This window comes from Falco punctatus (assembly GCF_963210335.1).
Source record: "Falco punctatus genome assembly, chromosome: 10".
Taxonomy (NCBI): Eukaryota; Metazoa; Chordata; class Aves; order Falconiformes; family Falconidae; genus Falco; species Falco punctatus.
Window position 1 is genome coordinate 38,684,977 of NC_137590.1, and position 12,225 is coordinate 38,697,201.

The 12,225-nt window shown below is 40.9% G+C and overlaps 1 long non-coding RNA gene across 1 annotated transcript in view; it reads left to right on the top strand.

Moving 5' to 3' along the window:
• LOC308070990 overlaps positions 1-7,799 on the top strand; it is a 172,034-nt gene extending 164,235 nt beyond the window's left edge. Inside the window, exons 2-3 of the long non-coding RNA XR_013930955.1 lie at positions 2,289-2,721; positions 7,519-7,799. This is a non-coding gene — a long non-coding RNA (uncharacterized lncRNA). The remainder of the gene's footprint in view (positions 1-2,288; positions 2,722-7,518) is intronic.
• The last annotated feature ends 4,426 nt before the right edge of the window (positions 7,800-12,225 follow it).

The following is a 12,225-nucleotide window of genomic DNA, read 5'->3' on the forward strand; positions in this document are numbered from 1 at the left end:
TTAATAAGTTCATTAGGATTCCAAGTTGCAGGTTTATAATACTGTATGATACGTTGGGGTGTCCATTCATTTAATAAATATTGGTACCCCCTCAATTCTTGGGAGTCTGGAAAAATCAACTTGCCACTGTTGCCCTGGCTAATTTTCAAACACATTTCACATTGCTGAGTCACCTGTTTTATTACAGTAAACAATTTCTGCCCTATCAATTTCTGATTTAGACTTTTATATAAATTATCAGCTCCCCAATGCATCTTATTATGTTCTATTACGGCTGTGGTCCATATTAAATTGGATGGTACCACTATACGACCATCCCTCAAATAAGTTAGAATAATTTGGCTCCTGATCTGTACTTACAGTTTGGATTTTACCGCCTGGTATTAAGGATAATTCCTCTTTTCCTACCTCCTCTGCTACTTGTATGGCTTCATGGTCGGCCAGGCGGTTTCCAATTTCCAAATCAGTGCCTTAATGGGCCATCTTATGTTCTTCTTTCCTGGACGACCCTCTTATAACAGAGGGGGCCCTTCCTCACATCAAGGTCTGGCATGGCATATGTCCCCACCGCTCAACGCCTACTGGGTTGCAGCCAGCAGCAGAGCTCAAGATCCTTCTTGGTGGCAAACACAGAGACCAACCCAGTCTTGCCCTTGATTGTGGTAGGAGGCACTTGACCAGCCTTATTCTTTGTACTTTGTTGTCAATGCAAAGCTTCATTTGCACATCCCATAACAAGTCACAGTCATGGTAAAACACAGATTTACATTAGTAGAACTACTACAGAGTGTATTTTATTTTAGTTTTTTTTATGCAGTATTCCCCACAGCCTTGCTGACCAAGGGATATTGTTTTACCTGAACTAGGCAGGCCTCCTGTTTATCATTTTTACTGTAACAGGGAAAGCATTTTTCCCTTTACTTGGAATTTACTTTCAGATATACTTGGTTAAAGATTTCTTTTACTTCAGGGAGGTCTTCTCTTCCACTTTTCTGTTGAATTAAAGATAAGCTCAACATTTTAGTTAATTGATCATTTTAACTTTTGGATTCATTTCCCCTTCTTTAAACGTCTAGATGTTCTAATAAATCTCTTCTCAACAAAGATTTTGGTGAATTTGGCATTCTTATTTGTTTTCTTAGTTTGTACTTTAAAGGTTTCAGGATATTTTCCTGGCGGCCAGCAGCTCCCACAACTGTAACAAATTCTTTTCACTGAAGTTTAACACCAAATAAGTTGGTTTTGTATTCACCAACTTTTCTACATCACGATTACCTTAGTAAAAATCAACTCGAACCTTTATCCAGTCCTATTCACAACTGACTTTCAAACATCTAAATTTCCCCATCAGAGATTCACCTTTACTCTCCTCAGACCCGCTGCCTGCCCTAGAGGGGCCGTTACCGGTCCTGTTGTGCTGCAAATGCTGCAGCAATTGGGGTGACATTGTCAGGTCCTTCTGCTCAATCGTCAGCAACAGCAACCCCCTCCTCCTCACCAGCGAAGGGTTCGGGGCAGGAGATGCTGTTCCTGCTCTGCAGGTTACACAAGCCTGCCTCTGCAGCAGCACTTCTGTTTTAACTCTTTCTTACCCTGAATGCAAATCTGTTACTTGTTGCTTTAAGTCTGTGTTATTACATATCAGCCTTCGCAGGCAAATAGCAAACACCCTGCCATGCGTCCAGCGTGACTCAGCCGCACCTTCGAGGGGGTACGGGGGTTTGTACAAACTCACCCCAATACTTTAACACTTTCACAGGGTTTTTTTACTCTCCACCCCCCCCCCACCCCCCCCACCCCCCCCACCCCCCCCACCCCCCCCACCCCCCCCCCGGCTTCAGATCTTACATACATTAGCACAAGTTTTTTTATCTTACAACGTGTTTCATTCTGGTTGCTCCATAGAAGGAACCACAACCTCCCCTCTGATCCTTTTCCATTGCTAATATTAAGGGATCTTGTGGAGCTAGGTTAATACCACACTCTTTTGCCACTCTGGGTGATTCCTCAGAGTGAAAAACATACCAGCATACATTATGTAAGAAACTATGGACTAAGATATTGTTTATTAAGATTTATGTTAAGCATAATGTAAAGACTAGGCGCCAGATATCCAGAATGCCTCTTGTGAAAAATAAGATAACCGCCAGATGTTGCTTGTAAAAGAGAAGATAACCGCCAGACAGAAACAAGACTGACGACCCCATATAAAGATATATGAGTAAGGGTTTAACACCTCCACTACATCCAGGATGCTGCTTGTAAAAGAGAAGATAACCGCCAGACAGAAACAAGACAGAAGACCCCATATAAAGATATATGAGTAAGGGGTTAACACCTCCACTACTTCATGAACACGAAAGTAAAGTATAAAAAAGGACTGTTTAAACTGCTCAGGGCGGCAGTTGGCGGAGCGCAGACTCCCCTGCCGTCCAGCGCTGTCTTTGCTCATATTCTACTTGCTATAATTAATAAAATTTTAATTGGATTATGATCCATTGTGGTCTCAATTTATAACAATTTCTGGTGCCGTGACTCGGATAAGGAACAGTGGGCTTTGGTCCTCCGGGGGGGCGCCCCGCGGCATTTCGCGGCCCCGCGACCAACAGCTTACTCCAACCTTACCGACGAACCTAAATTCTAGAATAATGAGCAAAGGAGAAACCGGTAAAATCCCATAAAAATTCTGTGCACGGGAGTCCGGACGAAGACGCAGGACGCGTAAGTATATTGCGAATTTGTTCGCGGGTTTTGCCGTTCGGGCGGGATTGGGTTTCCTGGAATATAACGAGTGAGAGGTTCGATATACTGAACCAAGCGAGTGTGGACTCTTAAGTACTGCGTTTCCCATCTCCCGCGAGGGACTGGGCCAGGAACAAGGGGAGCGAGTGAGTGTGTGTTTGTGGATATTCCAGAAGATGGGGGCGAAGGGCAGCAAGCCTTCGACTCCCATGGGAAGGGTACCCACTGTACCTAAGAATACCCCTCTGGCATATATCTTGGACAATTGGAGATATTTCCCTGGAACCCTAGGGAAAGATAAGCAGAAAATGATAGAATATTGTACTAAGATATGGGGAGGGAAGAAGATTTCTAAAAATGTCTTTTGGCCAGTCTGTGGGTCAGAAGAAGATTGGATAAGACAGCAATTAAACCTCTGGGTTAATAATAAAAAACCCCTTAACCCGGAGGAGAGTCAATATGCGGAGGTGTGGCTAGAAAGACCGGGAGCTAGACTTTACCCGCTGAATGAAATAAAAACTAAACAAAAGAAAAAGAAGGGAGAGTTAGACGAAACCCTTCTAACCCCCCCTCCTTACATTCCTCCTCCTGCTCCTGCAGAGGTCCCCAGAGCACCCACTCCCCCACCAGAGTCAGAACAAGAGTCTCCCCCTCTTCCTAGACGCGTAACTAGAAGTCAAAAAGGGGCAGCTCAGATGTACCCCCTAAGGGAAATGCCCATGGGGGGACCTCAACCTGTGATCGGATATATTTCTGTGCCTCTAAATTCGGCTGACCTATGAGATTTTAAAAGGACCGAGATGGGAAACTTAATTGAGGACCCACTCGGAGTGGCAGAAAGATTAAATCAATTTTTGGGACCAAATCTTTATACTTGGGATGAGATGCAATCTATCCTTGGTCAATTATTTACTACTGAGGAAAGAGATATGATTAGACGAGCAGGAATGAGACTGTGGGATGCTCAGCATGCCCAGGGACCCCAAGCAGATATTAAATGGCCACTTCAAAAACCTAATTGGGATAACCAGGATCCGGCGCATAGAACTCATATGCAGGACCTGAGAACTATAGTAATTCAGGGGATTAGAGAAGCAGTACCCCATGGCCAAAATATCAATAAAGCATTTAATGAAATGCAAAAGAAAGATGAGAGCCCCACTGAGTGGCTGGAACGACTGAGGAAAGCCCTTCAGCTGTACTCTGGGGTAAATCCAGACGACCCTTTAGGGCAAGCACTCCTCAAAACTCAGTTTGTGGCAAAATCATGGGAAGATATCAGAAAGAAGATTGAAAAGTTAGAAGACTGGCAGAATAGAGGGTTGGATGAATTATTGAGGGAAGCTCAGAAAGTCTACGTAAGGCGGGAAGAAGAGAGCAGCAAGCGACAAATAAAAATGATAGTAGCAGCAGTCAGAGAGGATCACAAAGGGCGAACTGGTGAACACAGATCCGCTGGAACAAAACAAGGGAACGTAATAGTAAAAAAGGAACAGAGATATTGTTTCTACTGTGGAAAGAAGGGACATATAAAAAAGAATTGCAGAGAAAGGATCAGGGATGAGGAAATATTGAAAACGGAATAGGAGAGTCAGGGGCTTTATATTTTAGGGGACCGGAGTCATCATGAGCCCTTGATAAAATCAAAAATAGGACCCCATAAACAAGAGTTCACCTTTTTAGTAGACACTGGAGCTGAGAAATCAACTATTAAGCAAATACCTGAGGGATGTAAAGTTTCCCCTGAAAAAGTACAAGTAATTGGGGCAAAAGGAGAACCCTTTAAAGTAAACAAAATCAAAAATGTGGTATTCGAAACTGAAAATAAATTTGGAATGGGTGAACTCTTGCTCGTCCCTGAAGCAGAATTTAATCTGTTAGGACGAGATTTAATTGTTGAATTGCAATTAGAAATTAAAGTAAAAAATCAAGAGCTAACAGTATCTGCTTATCCTTTGACAGTGGATGATCAAAAACAAATTAACCCTGATGTCTGGTACTCTCCGGACACAATTAGTAGACTGGAAATCCCACCGATTAAAATCCAAATTTCCAAACCCCACATACCTGTGAGGGTAAAGCAATATCCCATATCCCTAGAAGGACGGAGGGGATTAAAACCAGAAATTGATCGATTGTTAGCACACGGAATCTTAGAGCCTTGTATGTCACCCTTTAACACTCCCATTCTGCCTGTAAAGAAACCAAATGGGAACTATCGGCTCGTACATGATTTAAGGGAAATAAACAAAAGAACTATCACCCGGTTCCCTGTAGTAGCAAATCCATACACCCTACTAAGTAAGCTAGGACCCCATAAATCCTGGTATAGTGTGGCTGATTTAAAGGATGCCTTTTGGGCCTGTCCACTGGCAGAAGAATGCCGTGATTATTTTGCCTTTGAATGGGAAGACATAGAGACAGGCCGTAGACAGCAATTAAGGTGGACCGTGCTCCCCCAAGGGTTCACTGAGTCCCCTAATCTGTTTGGACAGGCCCTGGAAGAGCTCTTAAAAGAATACCAGGTACAAACGGGAAACGTGCTGTTACAGTATGTAGATGATCTGCTTATAGCAGGAAATAATAAGGAGGATGTAAGAAAAGAAAGCATTCGACTCCTAAATTTTCTTGCACAAAAGGGCCTACGGGTATCGCAAGAAAAGTTACAATTTGTGGAGGAAAAAGTGAAATATTTGGGGCATTATTTGTTTAACGGCAAGAAGATATTAGATCCAGAGCGCATTAAAGGAATTCTGGAATTACCTATGCCTGTCACAAAGAGGCAAATTCGGCAGGCATTAGGGCTATTTGGGTATTGTAGGCAATGGATAGAAAACTACAGCTTTAAAGTTAAATTCTTATATGAACAACTGTCTAAAGACAAAATACCCAAGTGGACCCCTCAGGATAAAGAGCAGTTTGCCAGTCTCAAAAGGGAGCTAAGTCAAGCACCGGCTTTAAGCCTCCCAGATTTAAAGCGGCCATTCCATTTATTCGTTAACATACATGAAGGAACGGCATTCGGAGTATTAACTCAGAAATGGGCAGGACAAAAGAAACCGGTGGCATACTTATCAAAGCTGTTAGACCCTGTGAGCAGGGGTTGGCCGAGTTGTTTACAAATTATTGTTGCTGCTGCCTTATTACTTGAAGAAACGAATCGTATTACCTTTAATGGAGAAGTTGTCCTATATGCACCTCATAATATAAGGGGGGTGCTTCAACAAAAAGCAGAAAAATGGCTTACAGATAGCCGACTGCTAAAGTATGAGGGAATACTCATAGAATCTCCAAAACTATCCCTAAGGACTATCAAAGCGGTTAACCCTGCAGAATTTTTATACCCAGGGGAAAGTACTGAGTTAGTACATAATTGTCTTCAAACAATTGAACAACAGACACGCATTAGACCAGACTTAGAAGAAGAAGAACTACAATGTGGAGAAGTACTATTTATAGATGGGTCATCACGAATAGTGGAAGGTAAACGATTGTCTGGATATGCCATCATTAAATCAGAGAAAGGAGAATTTAAGACAATAGAATCGGGCCCCCTAAGTGCCAGCTGGTCGGCTCAAGCCTGTGAGCTGTATGCATTGTGGAAAGCATTAGAGTCACTGAAGGGAAAGGATGGAACTATATATACAGACTCACGCTATGCGTACGGAGTAGTACACACTTTTGGGAAAATATGGGAGGAAAGAGGATTCGTTAACTCACAGGGAAAAGAACTGATACACCCAGAATTAATTCGGCGAGTTCTGGGGGCATTAAAAATGCCAAATAAAATAGCAGTTGTACATATAAAGGGACACCAGCGAGGTACAAGTTACCAAGTTAGGGGAAATAATGCAGCTGATACAGAAGCAAAACGAGTGGCAGGCAATTATAGTACGATTTTAACTATACAACAAATACCTGTTAGTAAAAATTTGAGGTTTGAGTCTGCAGAAAAGGAAAAACTAGAACAAATGGGAGCTAAGGAACAGCATGGTAAGTATATATTGCCAGATGAGAGAGAAGTTTTACCAAAGGGTATAGCACTCGAAATATTTTCAAAAATACACAGTAAAACACACTGGGGAACCCAGGCGTTAGTTGATCATTTTAATCAACTGTTTGCCTGTATAGGTGTATATAATGTAGCAAAAGCAGTTACAGCAGCCTGTGAGACCTGTCAAAAAGTAAACCGAAACAACATGAGGCAAAAACCTCTTGGAGGACGTTCCCCAGCATACAGACCCTTTTCACACATGCAGGTGGATTTTACTGAATTACCTAGGGTAGGGCGTTACAAATATCTCTTAGTACTGGTAGATCATTTAACCCATTATGTTGAGGCTTTTTCTACCTCCAGGACAACAGCTAACCAAGTTACTAAAGTGTTACTTGAACACATTATACCTCGATATGGAGTACCTGAGGTAATCGACTCAGACAGAGGAAAACACTTTGTGTCAAAAATTGTTAAAGATCTAACAGAAAGCTTGGGTATTAAGTGGGAATACCATACGCCATGGCATCCACAAAGTTCGGGAAAAGTTGAAAGGGTGAATGGGGAAATCAAAACCATTCTAACTAAATTAATGATAGAAACCAAATTATCATGGATTAAGTGCCTACCCATGGCACTATTAATTCTCAGAACTAGACCCCGAGCGGATGTGGGAATATCAGCATTCGAAATGGTGTATGGAATGCCCTATAGAATTGAAAGCCCACAAACAAATATTTTAATTCGTGATCGTGTGATTAATGAATATGTTTTACAATTAGCAGAACATCGTAACAAGCTTTGGGAACGCGGACTGATTGTGCAACGACCCCCGTTGGACTTAAAAATTCATAATCTTAAACCTGGGGACTGGGTATTGGTTAAAACGTGGAAAGAAGAAACCCTAAAACCCAATTGGGAGGGACCTTATCTTGTTTTACTTACAACAGAAACAGCTGTCCGGACTGCTGAGCGTGGATGGACTCATGCCAGTCGCATTAAAGGCCCAGTGACGAGACCCCACTGGAAAGTAATTAGTACACCAGGTGACACCAAGATAACATTGAGAAGATAAAGTTATGATAGAGATTTTACTTGATTATTTTGACGCATTACCTTTTGGTATAAAGTGTGTATTGTTGTTTATATTTGCTATAGTTATCTCGCTTTTTATCTATTATATATGGAAATGTAAGAAGTGTAATTGCTAAGCTCATGGAGCCACATGATATATGCATTTTGGATATACGAATTAGGTGTAATAATTTGAACTGCAATTGTTATCCATTTGCTTATTTTAAATGTAAGGTATGCCAGGGTAAATGGTGGACACACTGTGAATTCGGATACTCTCCGGCAGGAGTTTGCACACAGTGTTGGAAAAAATTCAAAGAGCTCTCACTAAGTGGAGACTAAAACAATTAGAGTCTAAAAAAAAAAAAAAAAAAAAAAAAAAAAAAAAATTATTCGGGAATCCCAAGAGTGGTGGGAAATTTTTGCTAAAGGAATAAACCCTCAATATTATTGTTACCACTCCAACCAGTTCCCCTTTATAGCTGAAATCTTGGCTATAAAATGCAGAAGGGAAGTACAAACCGTGTTTTGCTTTGCCCCATTAGTTAAAAGCTGCAAAGTGGGAAGCCTATATAAACAGGCAGACAGCCTGAAGCAGCTGTTCTCCTGAAGAATTCCCTTGCTGCCGTGAAGATGATACACCCCGTGGCTCGAAGCAACCGAGTCGACGGGCAAGGCAGAGGAGGAACAAACTGTGGAGAAAAGAACCAGAACAATGGGACACTAAAGCAACAATGGCCGAACTTCCCCAGGACTGGTAAAAATATACTTAAATTGGCAAAATTGATAGACACCTTTTTTCCTGGTATACTGTTAGTTTTGTTATTGATAATAACCAAAGCAAAAGGGGGAAACCCACATGAACCATTTAAGTGGGAACTAATATCTTGGGAAGGAACGAAAACAATAGCCACTTTTAGCAACCCAGGGCCACCTGAATTCGTAGTGAAACTTTGTGATTTAGTACCAATACCTTGTGAAAAAGGACCTCCATTTTATTTATGCCCGGCCTCTGGACAGCCTTACTGTCATTATCCCGGACACTATTATTGTGGTTATTGGGGATGTGAGACAATAGCCTCGGGCTGGACAGTAAAGGCTCCTGATAAATATATAAAAGCAACCTGGACTCCTAACGGATGTGTACCTGAACAAACAGGTGTAGATCTTACAGGTCTGCGTGACGTGGATTATGTAGCTCCACGTAACAAGAAAGTCTGTACTCACATCAAATTTCAAGTATTGCATCCCCTAGAAGACGAATGGTTGGTAGGACGAACATGGGGAATACGTGTCTATGCAGGAATTCCTAAAGATTGGGGAGGGCATTTTCTCATAAGAAAAATTAAAATACCACATGATTCACTCCCTGTTGGGCCGAATAAAGTATTGAATTCACCCACTTTTCCTAAGAAAAAGATTGTCCCCACAAGTGTTACAACCACTCGTCCAAATTCCCTATCAGTAACAGATAGAACAACTAATGACACAGTGACTGAGTCCTCTTTAGTTAGGGATTCAGGAGTGTCAGAATCCAAAGACCCCTTATGGGATTTAATGCAAGCCTCTTATCGTACCCTTAATGAAAGCAAACCAAATTTAACTAAGGAATGCTGGTTATGTTACAATGTTAGACCACCATATTTTGAGGCAATCGGAATACCAGATAGGATTCAATGGTCTAGTGGTTCAAACCCACAAGAATGTCCATGGGATGACCAGAAGAACCATACGCAAGGAATTACTATTCAATTAGTAACAGGTCAAGGAAAATGTATAGGTACAGTGCCCGAAAAATATCAGTCTTTGTGTAATCAAACAATCACTAAAGTTAACATAAAGAAACATAAGAATCAAAATGACAAATGGGCTATCCCGACACCAGGAGCTAAATGGGTTTGTTCAGACATCGGAGTAACGCCTTGCCTATCCCTAAACGTGTTTAATCAATCTCAGTTTTGTGTACAGGTGATTATTGTTCCTCGTCTGATCTATCACACCTCTGAGGAGGTGTTACGCCACTTTGAAGGAGTCCTGAATAGACAAAAACGAGAGCCAATTACAGTGGTAACCCTAGCTACACTGCTGATAGCGGGCGGAGTTGGAGCAGGTACAGGCATAGCCTCCCTAGTAAAAGGTCAGGAATTACAAAGTTTGCAGATGGCTGTAGATGGGGATTTAGCAAAAATAGAACAATCTATCCAAAATTTAGCCACTTCAGTAAAGTCTTTATCAGAAGTAGTGCTGCAAAATAGAAGAGGATTAGATCTATTGTTTTTAAAGGAAGGAGGGTTATGTGTAGCTCTCAATGAAGAATGTTGTTCTTTTGCTGACCATACGGGATTAGTCCAGGACACCATGTCTGAACTCCGGAAAAGGTTAGATCAACGTAAGAAAGATCGTGAGGTGAGCAGGTCATGGTATGAAAACTGGTTTAATGTTTCACCTTGGCTAACTACTTTGTTGTCTGCTTTAGCAGGACCGCTTATTATATTGATTCTGGGACTTATATTTGGGCCTTGTATATTACGCTATATTTTACACTTTATTAGAGAACGATTTGACATAGCTAAATTGCTTATTTTAACTATGAAGTCTAGGGAAAAATATAAGAGTGTATCTATTAATGAGGATGAAGATTGTTGCGAATGTGTTATGCCACGTGAAAATTGTGCCTATTGTAATTGTGAGGTATTACCTTGTGAGTGTTATGATAAATGTTGGGATTGTGGAAAAAGGTTTATTTGCAGTGCCGAGAATGAAAGTAGTGTCTAATAAACAATAATAGGATAAAAAGAAAAAGGGGGGATTGTAAGAAACTATGGACTAAGATATTGTTTATTAAGATTTATGTTAAGCATAATGTAAAGACTAGGCGCCAGATATCCAGGATGCCTCTTGTGAAAAATAAGATAACCGCCAGATGTCCAGGATGCTGCTTGTAAAAGAGAAGATAACCGCCAGACAGAAACAAGACAGACGACCCCATATAAAGATATAGGAGTAAGGGGTTAACACCTCCACTACATCCAGGATGCTGCTTGTAAAAGAGAAGATAACCGCCAGACAGAAACAAGACAGACAACCCCATATAAAGATATATGAGTAAGGGGTTAACACCTCCACTACTTCATGAACACGAAAGTAAAGTATAAAAAAGGACTGTTTAAACTGCTCAGGGCGGCAGCTGGCGGAGCGCAGACTCCCCTGCCGTCCAGCGCTGTCTTTGCTCATATTCTACTTGCTATAATTAATAAAATTTTAATTGGATTATGATCAATTGTGGTCTCAATTTATAACACATTACATAGCTCTCTCTCTTATCCCAAGGCGTCCAAACCTTACAGTCAGGGCATTCAATTTCTTGTCGCCACCATACATATAATAATTCTTTACACCATATACACTTTAAAACATACAGAGGTTCACATTCACCCCTCGGATGTTCAAGACAATAACCACATACCAACATTTGTAATATACTGAATACAGAAATGTTCTCACATTTCCAGCATAAATGAGTATAACAATTATTAATAACCTTGTAATTATTAATTAAAAGGCCACTTTTCTCCACATTCCAGCTTATAAAGCGGCCACCATTTTACAATATTTTATCAATGTTTTTCTATTCACATTTCCACCATCGGATCCTCCAATATCCCTCCAGTGACTCAAAACACATCCTAACGGGCTTTTCTTTAAAATCCCACCACTCTGTTTTCTTCCCATTTTTCCAGCTTACACTCACAGAACACACTTATCACTTACAGAATTACTACTTACAAAATGCAACACACAGGTATCTTTCTACAGCAACACCAAGAGCTCACTATTATTATCAAAAATATAGCCAAAATCACAGTAACAATTATCAAAGTCAAATTCCACATTCCATAAATCCGGTAACCAAAATAAGCAACACTGCAGCAAATAAGCTTGAAACAATGAATATTCCATTAACGCCTATACATATTCATTACCTGAACCCGCCTACCCTCGCTTCGTATGCTAATTAGCTTATCAGTCTTTCACGCTTGTGCAGATTCTTCCAAAAATTGTGGGCCGGGGTCTTTAGAATATAACAATTATTAATAACCTTGTAATTATTAATTAAAAGGCCACTTTTCTCCACATTCCAGCTTACACTCACAGAACACACTTATCACTTACAGAATTACTACTTACAAAATGCAACACACAGGTATCTTTCTACAGCAACACCAAGAGCTCACTATTATTATAAAAAATATAGCCAAAATCACAGTAACAATTAGGGTACTGCTTCTCTAATCCCCTGAATTACTATAGTTCTCAGGTCCTGCATATGAGTTCTATGCGCCGGATCCTGATTATCCCAATTAGGTCTTTGGAGTGGCCATTTAATATCTGCTTGGGGTCCCTGGGTTTCCTCG